A 12028-nucleotide genomic window follows, 5' to 3' on the forward strand; every position below is an offset into this window, starting at 1 on the left:
CTATTGAGGTCACTCCTTGTTTAAAATAATAGAACCATAATATTCATGGAAAAAAGAATGTGCTACTTTTCTCTATACCAGGAGAGGGAGGGGTTGAAGTTAGCTCAACCAGATCATTAAGAACCAAGTCTGAAAGAGGGGAACCTACACACAGTCCTTTGTAACCCCAAAGACAATGGTCTGCTGTGTCAAAAGACTATTTCTACTGGCTCTGATCCCAGCAGAATCATAATAGGGTCAGTTTTATAAAAACATCTAAACCTAGGGCTCTGTCTAGATTGCACACATACACTTCAAGCAACCAAATCTTGTATACAAGGATCAAGACCAAGGAACTGTCGATAAATTCAGCAACAATGTGGTATTTCTAGTGTGTTTCTCCACAAGGCAATAATAAGGATAACAGTGGGCTATAAAAAGAGGAAGCTTTGCTTTGTGCTTTGTGCTCCTCATACAGAACTCTGGCCTATGAAAACTAAACTTGCAATTTGACAGTCAAATACCTGGCATACAATTTAGGGCCACTGTCCAATAATGGAACGCTATAAGTTGGAATAGGTATTGTCCTTTTAGAATATAGAATAAAATCAAACTATTCATTTAATCAGGCAGGGTTGTGCCTGTAGTATGACTAATGGTCGAAAAGTAGGTGAGAGTGGTCCTTGAACAGATTTGGAGGAAAAAAATCTTCCCTAGCACATAACAACCTTGCCTAATGCAATGACTTAACTCAGATTCTGACATAAATTATATTTTTAAGTAAGTTTTTTGAGGTGTGATAAACTTGAAAAAAAGTTTTCAATTGTATAAGGTTCCAAGTGGTTACATGAGATTTTTGTTTCATGTGATACCTCATTAACCTCACTGCAGAGTTTAAGTTGTTCCACTTTCTCTGATATTGGAAATGAGGTACCCTCTTGAGAGTTTAAATAGTCCTCAACTAGTAAGAGGCCACTTCACGCACTCAAAAACCACTTTCAACCTGTATTAGTTCCCTAGGGCTGCCAAAACAAAGTAACTTGATTATCTCCATAAAGGCCCTGTTTATAAATAAGGTCATATTCTTAGATACCGGGGTTAAGACTTCAACATAATTTTTTGAAAATGAAACCCATAACACAATGCCAACTGACCTATTCTGCAGGATCAAAAAAGATTCTTCATAACTGACTGCTTTAAGCAGTGATGAGACCTTGCCCATTTAACTACAAATGATCCTGAAACTAAAGAACAAAGAACAATGACCCCTCTGCTCCCCACTACAAGAAGGGGATAGCTCTGTCACTCCTTTAAGAGCTGCTATGAATGTGACATGTGCTCTTCTTTTCTTTTCCACAGATGAGAGGCAGTATGGGGTTGTGACTGATGGCAGAAAAACTGGAGCCATGAGGCCTGGGTTCAAATCCCAGCACCACTACTTATTAGTGGTGGAACTTTCAATAAGTCTTTTATCATCTCTGATCTGCACCTAACTAGTCTGCAAAATGGAAATAATAGAACTTGCTTCCCGAAGATCTTGTGAGATTAAAATGACTCTCTCTCTCTCTTCATATGTGTGTGTGTGTGTGTGTGTGTGTGTGTGTGTAAATACATATACTGGAGTCATACACACACACACACACACACACACACACACACACAGTACTTACAACAGAAACTGGCAGCCAGTCAATTAAGTTAATGTTAGGTATTTTAAAGTTAGACAGTTTAAATAAATATATTATTTTTAATTACGAGGAGCAATGCTCACCATCTCAACAGGGAACTGATTATCAAGGAAGCTAGATTTCCCCAGGCACCCCCTTAATGACTCTCATTTTATATCCTCTCTACTCAACTGTGATTCCCTTTTTTATGCCTTTCCTCAATTAAAAATTATAACAAAGAAGCCTCTCTGTCTCATTCCACCTCACTCTGATCATTTTGCTCAATGTGATCAACGCATCAATATTAGAAGGCAATTGCTTCTTGAACTAGTATCTTCATCTCTGGACAACTTGCTGCCTCCAGATTACCATAAACAAGTTCCCCAAAACTTGCTTGTTTTCCATTTCTTCTACACCCTATAAAACTTACAGGCGTGTGATGCACATAAGCAAGTGCTGGGTAAATCTCAAATAACTGGAAGGTAAATACAAACCAAACTTAAGCAATAGGAAGAGGAGCTTTTATTGCAAAAAAAATTTGCATATCCAAGGATCATTTTTCTGAATGCTTATTGTTCACAAATGTTCAGAAAACTCGAGCAAGGGCATAGAATGAAAACCTGAGGAAAGATGATGGCTGGAAAAGATTGGCTTCATGCCTAACGTTGCTTTATCATGGTTCTGGCAGGTAATCAATAGAAAACTCTGTTGCATAGACATAAATCATAATTGAGTTTTCATCAGGCCTCTGCCAAATCTGTGCCTCTATGAAATCCAGGATCCTGGTGCCAAGGTGCCTTATCAGTCCATATGCAAATATGCCTTTTGATGAAATCAAATAACAGTAGAATTCAGATGAGACTGAAGCCTTGTGCTGCCAAAGCCAGGTAGATACTTAACTCTTCCATTGGCCAACGACTAAAGAACGACCGCAAAGGGCAGCCTTTCTCACACGACATTGATCCTTAGCTGCTCAAGGGGATTCAGAAATGGGAAGAAAATCAACCACACTGGTCATTCTCCGTAAGAGCCTATGTGCAAGGACCTTTCTCCAAAATCCCTGAAACCTTTATTTGAAATGTATTGAAAGACCATCAACTAACACGGAAGAAAAGCACATTGTTTTCTCAAGGCAAAAGACAAAACGTGGTATTAAAGATTTATCTCCTCTAAATGTTAGCAAAGACGACAAAATTTCCAGACTTTCATCCTTTTCTCAAAGATAATACATCTGAAACTCAAGTCAATTTAAAAGGAATAAATTTAGTTCTATTCCTATTTATTTTAAGGGCAGATGATTACATTAAGATGCCTAACTACTATGCCTATAGGTTTATAAGGATCGGTATTTTTGGAGTTCTTTTGAACATTTCTTAAAATACACTTTTTTAAAGATCAACCTTCAGAACTTTTTTAAATCCACTGGCGAGTGACTAGCCTGGAAAAAAAAAAAATCTTACCTAGATATTTGTTCAACCATCCAAACTACCCTCCCTGCTTTCCCACAGCACGCACACAAAGAAAAAGATTCCCCAGATCCATACTGTCCACTACAGCAGCCACTATACACAAGTAGCTATTTAAATTTAAATTAACTAAACATAATTAAAATACAAAATTCAGTTCCTCACTCGTGCTAGCTATATTTCAAATGCTCCATACTCATGTGGCTAGTGGCTCTCATGCATTGCAGGCATAAAACATTTACATCATTGCAGAAGTTGTGTTGAATAGCTCTATAAGACTACACCATTCCATTTTCTTGCAGAAAGACCTGAGCTTTGTCATCATAGAAGGTGGGGCTCCTTTTCTCTCCAGGTTCTCCAGAGAAGCCCAATCTCACTAGCAAATAATGTGCCCCACAGAAAGGGCCACAGTTTCCATTCATTCATTCATTCATTCATTCATTTATTAAGACGGAGTCAGCTCTGTCCCAGGCTGGAGTGCAGTGGCTTGATCTCTGCTCACTGCAACCTCCGCCTTCCAGGTTCAATCGATTCTCCTGTCTAAGCTTCCCAAGTAGCTGGGATTACAGATGCACACCACCAGGCCTGGCTGAATTTTTGTATTTTTAGTAGAAATGGGGTTTCACCATATTAACCAGGCTGGTCTTGAACTCTTGACCTTGGGTGATCCACCCGCCTCTGCCTCCTGAAGTGCTGGGATTACAGGCGTGAGTCACCACACCCGGACCAGAAAGGGCCACCACTTTCTTTCCCTGAGCCCAGATGCATAAGGAAAGAACTAATAGGATTTTGATCAGGCCTGCAATAATCAACTGGATTGAGGAAGGACAGTCAAATCAAATTTACTATGGGTGTTTTTTCCATACATAGACACATTTGAGAATTTCTGAATATTACAAAACATTTACCAATAGGGCATTATTGTACTTGCAAAAGATATGAGTGCTAAAAAGGCACTAGAAACTACTTACTTAAATGACTGGTAATTATCATAAGAGCAGCTATTTACTGACAATACTATTTTCTTGAAACTACACAACATAATTTTTACATATTTTGGTTTAATTTGCCACAAAAACCTTTGAGATAGGTATTACTGTTATCCCTACTTTACAGGTCTGAAAGGCTGCCCAGATCACACAAGCAGTACATGGTGTAGGTAGGCTTAATACCATACCTGGATGATTCTAAATTCCATGCCCTTATGCATTCCTCTAAACCTCCTCCATGATGTGCAAACGATGGACCATACGGCATAAACAGCTCACCTAGAGTTTGCATATGGTCTGCATAAAGTTGGAAACCTTTTATGTTCCTCATAGAGAAGTTCAGTTCGGGCCCATGAATAATCTAATTCAAACATTTTCAGCCCTGCCCACAGGCAATTCCTACTTGCTCCCTATACTCCCATACAAACCTAGTTGTGCCTTTTTCTGACTGGAGTCTTTGATGCTCTAGCCATCAAGACTGACAGCCAGGGCTCTGGCTCTTGGGCTGACGGTTGTGTCATATCCCTGGTAAGTGTGTCAGTGACTTGCCATGCTGTGAGTCAAATAGGTAATTTTCTAAATATCACATATACTCTTATATGGATGCAACTAGGATGAGACAGAAAAGGCAGATGAAAATTATTTTTCAAATAAATGGACCTACTGTGTCCTTTTTGTGTACCAAGCATATTGCTCCTTTCCTTGTTTGCAATAGAACGTTTTTAAAGAATGAAAAGCGGTTATTGGAGAAAAAAAGCATATTTTGCAATTAAATAACTTAGAAGGTAAATCAAAGGAAGAAAATGCCCTTTTCAAAAATATTCAATAACAAAAATTGTTTATGTATACACTATTACAATGAAATCCTATAGTGTCTAGTTATATATTTTCTGAAATATTTACCCAAACAAAGGAAAGCTTTAAATGATATGGAAATGAAATCATGCTTAACCATTGTTTCCAATATTGCATTCTCTGACTTAAAAGATCATTTTAAATTATGTGTGTGTGTGTGTGTGTGTGTGTGTGTGTGTGTGTATTAGCCCTTCCAATGTCATTTATATAAAATTTAGAGGTACTGAAAAGAACAGCAAAGTGAATAACGAAAAAAGATAAAAATGGAGATGGCAGGGAATGACTACTCACTATTATGTAATACAAAAGGCAGCACTTACTAAACATTGTTAACCTATTTTTGAAAAAACAAAATTAAGCAAAAAGTGCTGAAGCAAAAGTCAACAGAGGCAATGATGTTCAAAAAAAGGTTAGTGCCTGTTGTTTGGTAAGCAAAATAGACTATGAGAAGTCATATTGTTCCAGTTAGTTCCAAGATGTTTGATTAACAGGAATTGCAAACAAAATACAAAATGCCCATAGGAATGGGGCAGATAAGATAAAGAGTGAAGAAAGCTGATAATACAAAAAAAAAAAAAACAATATATTTGCAATAATTATTGGCAGAAAGATTTGTGTGGGAAAATGTCTTGTAGAGCTTGGCAAGATTTTCCAAGTTCTACCTGACATCTCATCATCGGGATGAGCTTGATATTCCATTTTGTTGTTTTTAAAACTGGGAGGGTGGGTGACTGACAAAATTCTATTCCAGCCTTTTATTCCCCAAAACCAATCAAGTTTCCTAATTTTTCTTGAAGTTAAAAGCAACCTGGGGGGATAATCATCTGGGATGCTGACTCCATGACCCTTTCCCCAGCGAAACAACCATAACCAGCTAAAATTAAATTTCAAAAAAATGTTAAATCTTTGGAAATTGTGCTAATGTCATACAATAAATGGTGAGCCATTTATTGAGAAAATTTATTAAGTCTCTATAAGAATAGTGAGTCTGTTACATTTGAGCCATAATCTGTTCTTCCCCATACCAGATCAGCAATACAGAAGCAGATTCAGTCAAGAACATAGGGTTCCCTCTTCCTTTAGCTCCCAGTCTAAGGTGACAGTATCGCCCCAAAGAGAGAAGCCACCAGCCTTTTTATATTCCCTAGCTCTGTGCTGCAAAAGCTCTAAACCAGATCAGAGTAGCTGAGAGATCTGGGATTCCCTTCCTAAACTCAACCCCTGATCATAAGGCGGAAGCCCTGCCCTAGGCATGCCATAATGAGAATAGCAAGCCCTGGTCAACTTCAACTGAGCTCATTCACAGGGCAGAGTCTCCATACCAATAAGACCAGATGCTATCATTCCAATCCATATCCCTTTTGTAAAGCAGTGTTGTCACTCTGAGATCAGACCACAGTTCTTACCTCCATCTCTAAAGCAGTGGTACAAATATTATTCTCAGCCAGAGAGGAAAGTCTCAAGAATAAAGCACTCTGTACATATCCCTAAAAGGACTGACTTTACTTGGAACAGAGCATGGGAAAGTTTAAGTCTAAGGAAAATGTTCAAAACAATGGAAATTTTGGTGGTAAGCAATTAAGAGGGATTGGTAGCTCCGTGGAAGCAATAAGCTAAACCTTATACTAGCTATAAGTTTAATAGAAAAAAAAAAGGAAAGCAACATCTAAGAAAAGCCTTTGTGGTGTCAAAACAAGCCTCAAAACTGGCCTCAAATATTGCCCGTTAAAGGGGACTGAATTTAATTGAATCAGACTGTAGAGCAATTCGTGCACACAATGTATGTTTTGCTATGACACCAAAAGCACAAATAACAAAAGAAAATAAATAAATAAATCGGACTTCATCACAATTAGCAAGTTTTGAGGTGGGAGGATTGCTCAGTTGAGAACAGGAGTTCAAGGCCAACCTGGGCAACAAAATGAGACCCAGTCTCTAAACAAACAAACAAGAAAAACCCATTTTGCACTTCAAACTACACCATCCAGAAAATGAAAGGAAGAAAATATTTGTCAAATAATATATCTGACAAAGGACATGTATCCAGAATATACAAAGAACTCACACTCAGCAGTAAAAAGACTCGTAACCCAAATAAAAAATAGGCAAAACATTTGAACAGACCGCTCTCTAAATATATATATATAAATAACCAATAACATATGAAGACATGCTCAACATTATTAGCAATAAGGAAATCCAAATCAAAACCACAAGATGCCAATTCATACTCACTAGCATAGCTATAATAGACAATCTAAAATGGCATGGCCATTTTGAAAGAACAGTTTAGCAGTTCCTTGAAGCATAAAACATAGATTTAGCATATGACCCAGCAATTCCAATTTTACATATATGCCCAAAGGAAATGAAAACATATGTCCACTCAAAAACTAGTACACAAATGTTTATTAAAGTATTATTTATAATATCCCCAAATTGGAAACAACCCAAAATGTCCATCAACTGATGAATAAATAAATAAAACTCGGTACAGCTATGCATTGGAACATCATTCGGCACTGAAAAATAATGAAGTATTGATACATGCCAAAACATGAATGAACCTTGAAAACTTTATGCCAACTTAAAGAAGACAGCTAGTAAAGATCACATACTGTATGATTCCATCAATACAAATTTTCAGAAGATGCACTCTCTATAGAAAGACACAATAAAGTGGATTGAGAGAAATAAGGAGTGACTTATAATAGGTATAGAGTTTCCTTTTGCACTGAAAACTATGTTTTAAAATGTATCATGGTGATGGCTACACAACTCTATGAGTATACTAAAAACCACTGAATTGTACATGTGGGGTAAGTTTTATGGTATGCAAATTACAATACAGTAAAACTGGCTTTTGTTTTTGTTTAAAAATCCAGCAATTCAGGATTATAAAATAAGATTATTTTTTAAATGAAAACAATCTGGAGATGTAAATATTCTCATATACAACTTGAAAATACTTGCTCAGATAAATAACAAAATTTGCAGTAATTTTGCAGAAGACCAGTGAAAGGAATATATATTTAGCTTAATCTTTTACAAATTGACTACAAAAATTAAATTTTGGCTTTTATTTCTTATATTTTAAACATGTTTAATGAAACACTTGAAAGAAGTTATGTAACTCAAAAAGAATTGATTCTACAATGACACTAGAAAGTAGCAGATTAACAAATATGCTTGGCTCATGTCAACTATTTTGTAGCTTCCTTAGACCCCTATCTTGAGAAATGAATGAGGTAGCATCAGGTAGTACAATAAAAAGCAGGCCCAGCCAGGCATGGTGGCTCACGCCTGTAATCCCAGCACTTTGGGAGCCCGAGGCGGGTGGATCACGAGGTCAGGAGATCGACACTATCCTGGCCAACATGGTGAAACCCCATCTCTACAAAAATACAAAAAATTAGCTGGGTGTGGTGGCACATGCCTGTAGTCCCAGCTACTCAGGAGGCTGAGGCAGGGGAACTGTTTGAACCCAAGAGGCAGAGGTTGCAGTGAGCCGAGATTGCACCGCTGTACTGCAGCCTGGTGACAGAAACTCCTTCTCAAAAAAAAAAAAAAAAAAAAAAAAGGCAGGGACTTCAGGGTAAAAGGTCAAAAAGGACACTTTATATTCTTAGACAACCTAAAAATTAGAATTTTTACATTACCTCCAAGTGAGTTTATAACATAGACATGGAAGTATGCAAGCACACTGTTAGGATCAAAACAATGTTCATCATGCATCTTGTGATGGTTGGTTTTCTATATCAGTGTGACTTGGCCACAAGGTGCCAGACATTTGGTCAAATATTGTTCTGGCTATACCTGTGAAAGTGTTTCAGGATGTGATTGATATTTGAATCAATACACTGAGTAAAGCAGATTGCCCTCCCTAATGTATATGGGTGCCCTCCAATAAATTTAAGACCTGAATAGAACAGCAAGGCCAAATAAGAGGGAAGTCATGCTGGGACTTTGTATTTCTCCAATGTCCAGAATCAGACTAAAACATCAGCTCTTTTTTGGTCTCAAGGCTGCCTGTTTTCAGATGAACTTATCGCATAGGCTCTCCTGGTTCTCAGACCTTCAGACTCAGACTGGAACTACACATGGGCTCTTCTGGGTCTTCAACTTACTGACTGCAGATCTTGAGACATCTCAGCCTCTATAATTGTGTGAGCCAATTTTTTATACAAAATACAATTATTTATAGGATTATTATATTTATTTTAATAAAAACAATCAATAGGCTATTAAAGAGAAATTGTTTATTGGTTATTTTCTCTAGAGAACCTTGACTGATACACATTTTTAGTTTTTTGCTATTTTACCAGATCACAATTCTTATAATAGCCTATGAATAAATGTTGTCAATCTTTTAATTATATTGTTGGTAGTGTGATTACATCATATAACATAGTGTTAGTGGTTTATGTGGGTTGAAAATATTTTTCACTAAAGTAATATTTATAATATCTTACAATTTTTATAACCTTATTTTGGCTTCCCTGGAAGTTTTAATCTCTAGGAGTATTACATAATAGTAATGGTTCAATTGTTTTTCTCAAGCTTAGAAAACCTCTGGTGGAAAAACCTTGACCACCAGTCAGAGCACTTATCCCCCCATTAACTTGTAGTACCATGATGGATCTTAAACTCTTATACCTTGGAGTAATCAAATGGATGTTGATGGTGATCATTCCCATCGTTCTTTGCCAGTAGGGTTTATATGAGGATCAAATTGGATAAGAGATATAGAAAATGCTTTTAAAGAAGGAGAGTATACAATAGTGATTAAATTTACTGTGTCTAGCAGAGATATAAGAATAATACAATGAACTTCGGGGACTCAGAAAAAGGGTGGGTGAGGCATAAAAGACTACACATTGCGTACTGTGTACACTGCTTGGGTGATAGGTGCACCAAAACCTCAGAATCCACCACTAAAGAAGAACTTATTCATGTAAACAAACACCACCTGTTCCCCAAAAACCTACTGAATTAGTAAATAATTAATTTATTAAATTTAAAACATAGATGAATAAACATAGATATAATTTTTAAAATAAAATTTATGGTGTCTAAATAGTTACATGTTATTAATATTTTGGTATTGACTGAAATATTTTAAGGACAATAGAGAGGAAAACCTAATGTTCAGGTGAAATAAAATGAAATCTATAAATTAGAATAAAATTTGAGTTTACTGAAAGTGTATAATGCAAAAAAAGCTAGATCATTTTCTGCTTCTTTAAAGTATAATTTGGAATGAGAAGTAAACTTGCTATATCCATGTGGCAGGTGAACTATTAAATTAATTTCATGAAGGCAAACCTCATAAGAAACAGTGTTGTTTATTGACATGGAAAGGGACTCCACTTAGACTATGATACAGATGCTTATGAATATAGGGATTTTCATGTAATACCACCAAAGAAAAGCCTGTTTCACAGAGAGAATCATGTTGTTTGAAACTGCCAAAAACTTTGAAGCCTGGTGCCAGGTATTGCATAAGTGCCTCATTAATATTTGTAGACTGATTAGAGGGAAAAAGCACTTATGTATAAATAAGAACATGGAATATAGGACTATGGAGATAATTCTTTCACTCGGTATTTCAATACCATGTCATTTGGAGCCTGAAACGTAAGTGAATAGAGAACTTGGAGAAGTTCCAGAAAAATGCAATGAAAATGATTAAAGAGTCGGAAAATGGGATCTATAAATCATGACTACAGGAATTGGGAGTTATTTAACGTGAAAAGAAAAGCTACATGAATGCACCAGATTCATGTATCTGAAACTCAGAGATGGTGAGATTTGCCATGACCCATCCTACAGCTGTGCAAGCAGAAAGAAATTCAGAAGCAACAAAGATTTTTTTCAAGTATTACTATTATTTCTGTAAATATCTATTTCTCTTGTGATTTTCAAAGAAACCAACAGCAGCCCTGGAACAAGGGCTACAAACATTTTATCAGGTGCCACTGAGGGCCAGGCACCTTGCTAAGAATTGTGGAGAAAAATGAGTAGGATATGGTCCCTAATCCCCAGGATGGTGGGGATCAGCAGAGGAGACAAATGTGAAGAGAGACTTGAAGGATGTCTGAAAATCTCCTACAATCAAAGAATATGCAAAGTTTTTGAGTGGTTCTAAATTGGTACCATCAAGTTAATGTGGGAGGCTGGGGTGAAGGAGCTGCTTCACAAGAGTCTTAAAGCTGGGAATGAGCTTGCTGGGAGAAGCTGGCAGAAGAATGGTAAGGCCATTCTCTGAGGGTGGCAGAGCAAATGCAAAACATCCAGGTGAAAGACGATGAGAGCCTGAACCAATTGGACTGGGAAGAGCATATATAAGAAATGTTACCACCTCTACTTTGCAAATGAAGAAATTGGGGTTCAAGGATCTTGGTAACTTATGAAACATAAGCAATAATTAATATTAGAGCTGGAATTTGAATCCACAATTCCTGATTTTCTACAAATCCCTGTTACTCATTTAGCCATCCTAGTATTCCATGGTTTAGCAGATAACCACTTCTTTGCATTAGAAATAAAGTTGTTATCAGGGCCGGGCATGGTAGCTCACGCCTGTGATCCCAGCCCTTTGAGAGGCAGAGGTGGGCAGATCACAAGGTCAGGAGTTCGAGACTAGCCTGACCAACATGGTGAAACCCCATCTCTACTAAAGATACAAAAATTAGCTGGACATAGTGGCGCGCACCTGTAATCCCAGCTACTTGGGAGGCTGAGGCAGGAGAATCGCTTGAACCCAGGAGGTGGAGGTTGCAGTGAGCCAAGATCGTGCCACTGCACTCCAGCCTGGGTGGCAGAGCAAGACTCCATCTCAAAAAAGGAAAGAAAGAAAGTTGTTATCAATAGAAAATCCATCTTATTGAGTAATTTGGTGGTGTGGGGGAGAAATGTCATAGTCACACACACACATGAGTTATTTGTAAATACAAAGTATAATTTAGTCAAACAGTCATTTAACAGAGAATAAGCTTTATTTGTTCTGTTATACCTCCCATCGTGAAGAGAGATAAACTGAAATTTGATGTTTTAAATCAAAATAAAATGC

The sequence above is a fragment of the Aotus nancymaae genome, unplaced genomic scaffold (genome assembly GCF_030222135.1).
Source record: "Aotus nancymaae isolate 86718 unplaced genomic scaffold, 86718_ANA_hifiasm-v0.15.2.pri h1tg000057l, whole genome shotgun sequence".
NCBI lineage: Eukaryota > Metazoa > Chordata > Mammalia > Primates > Aotidae > Aotus > Aotus nancymaae.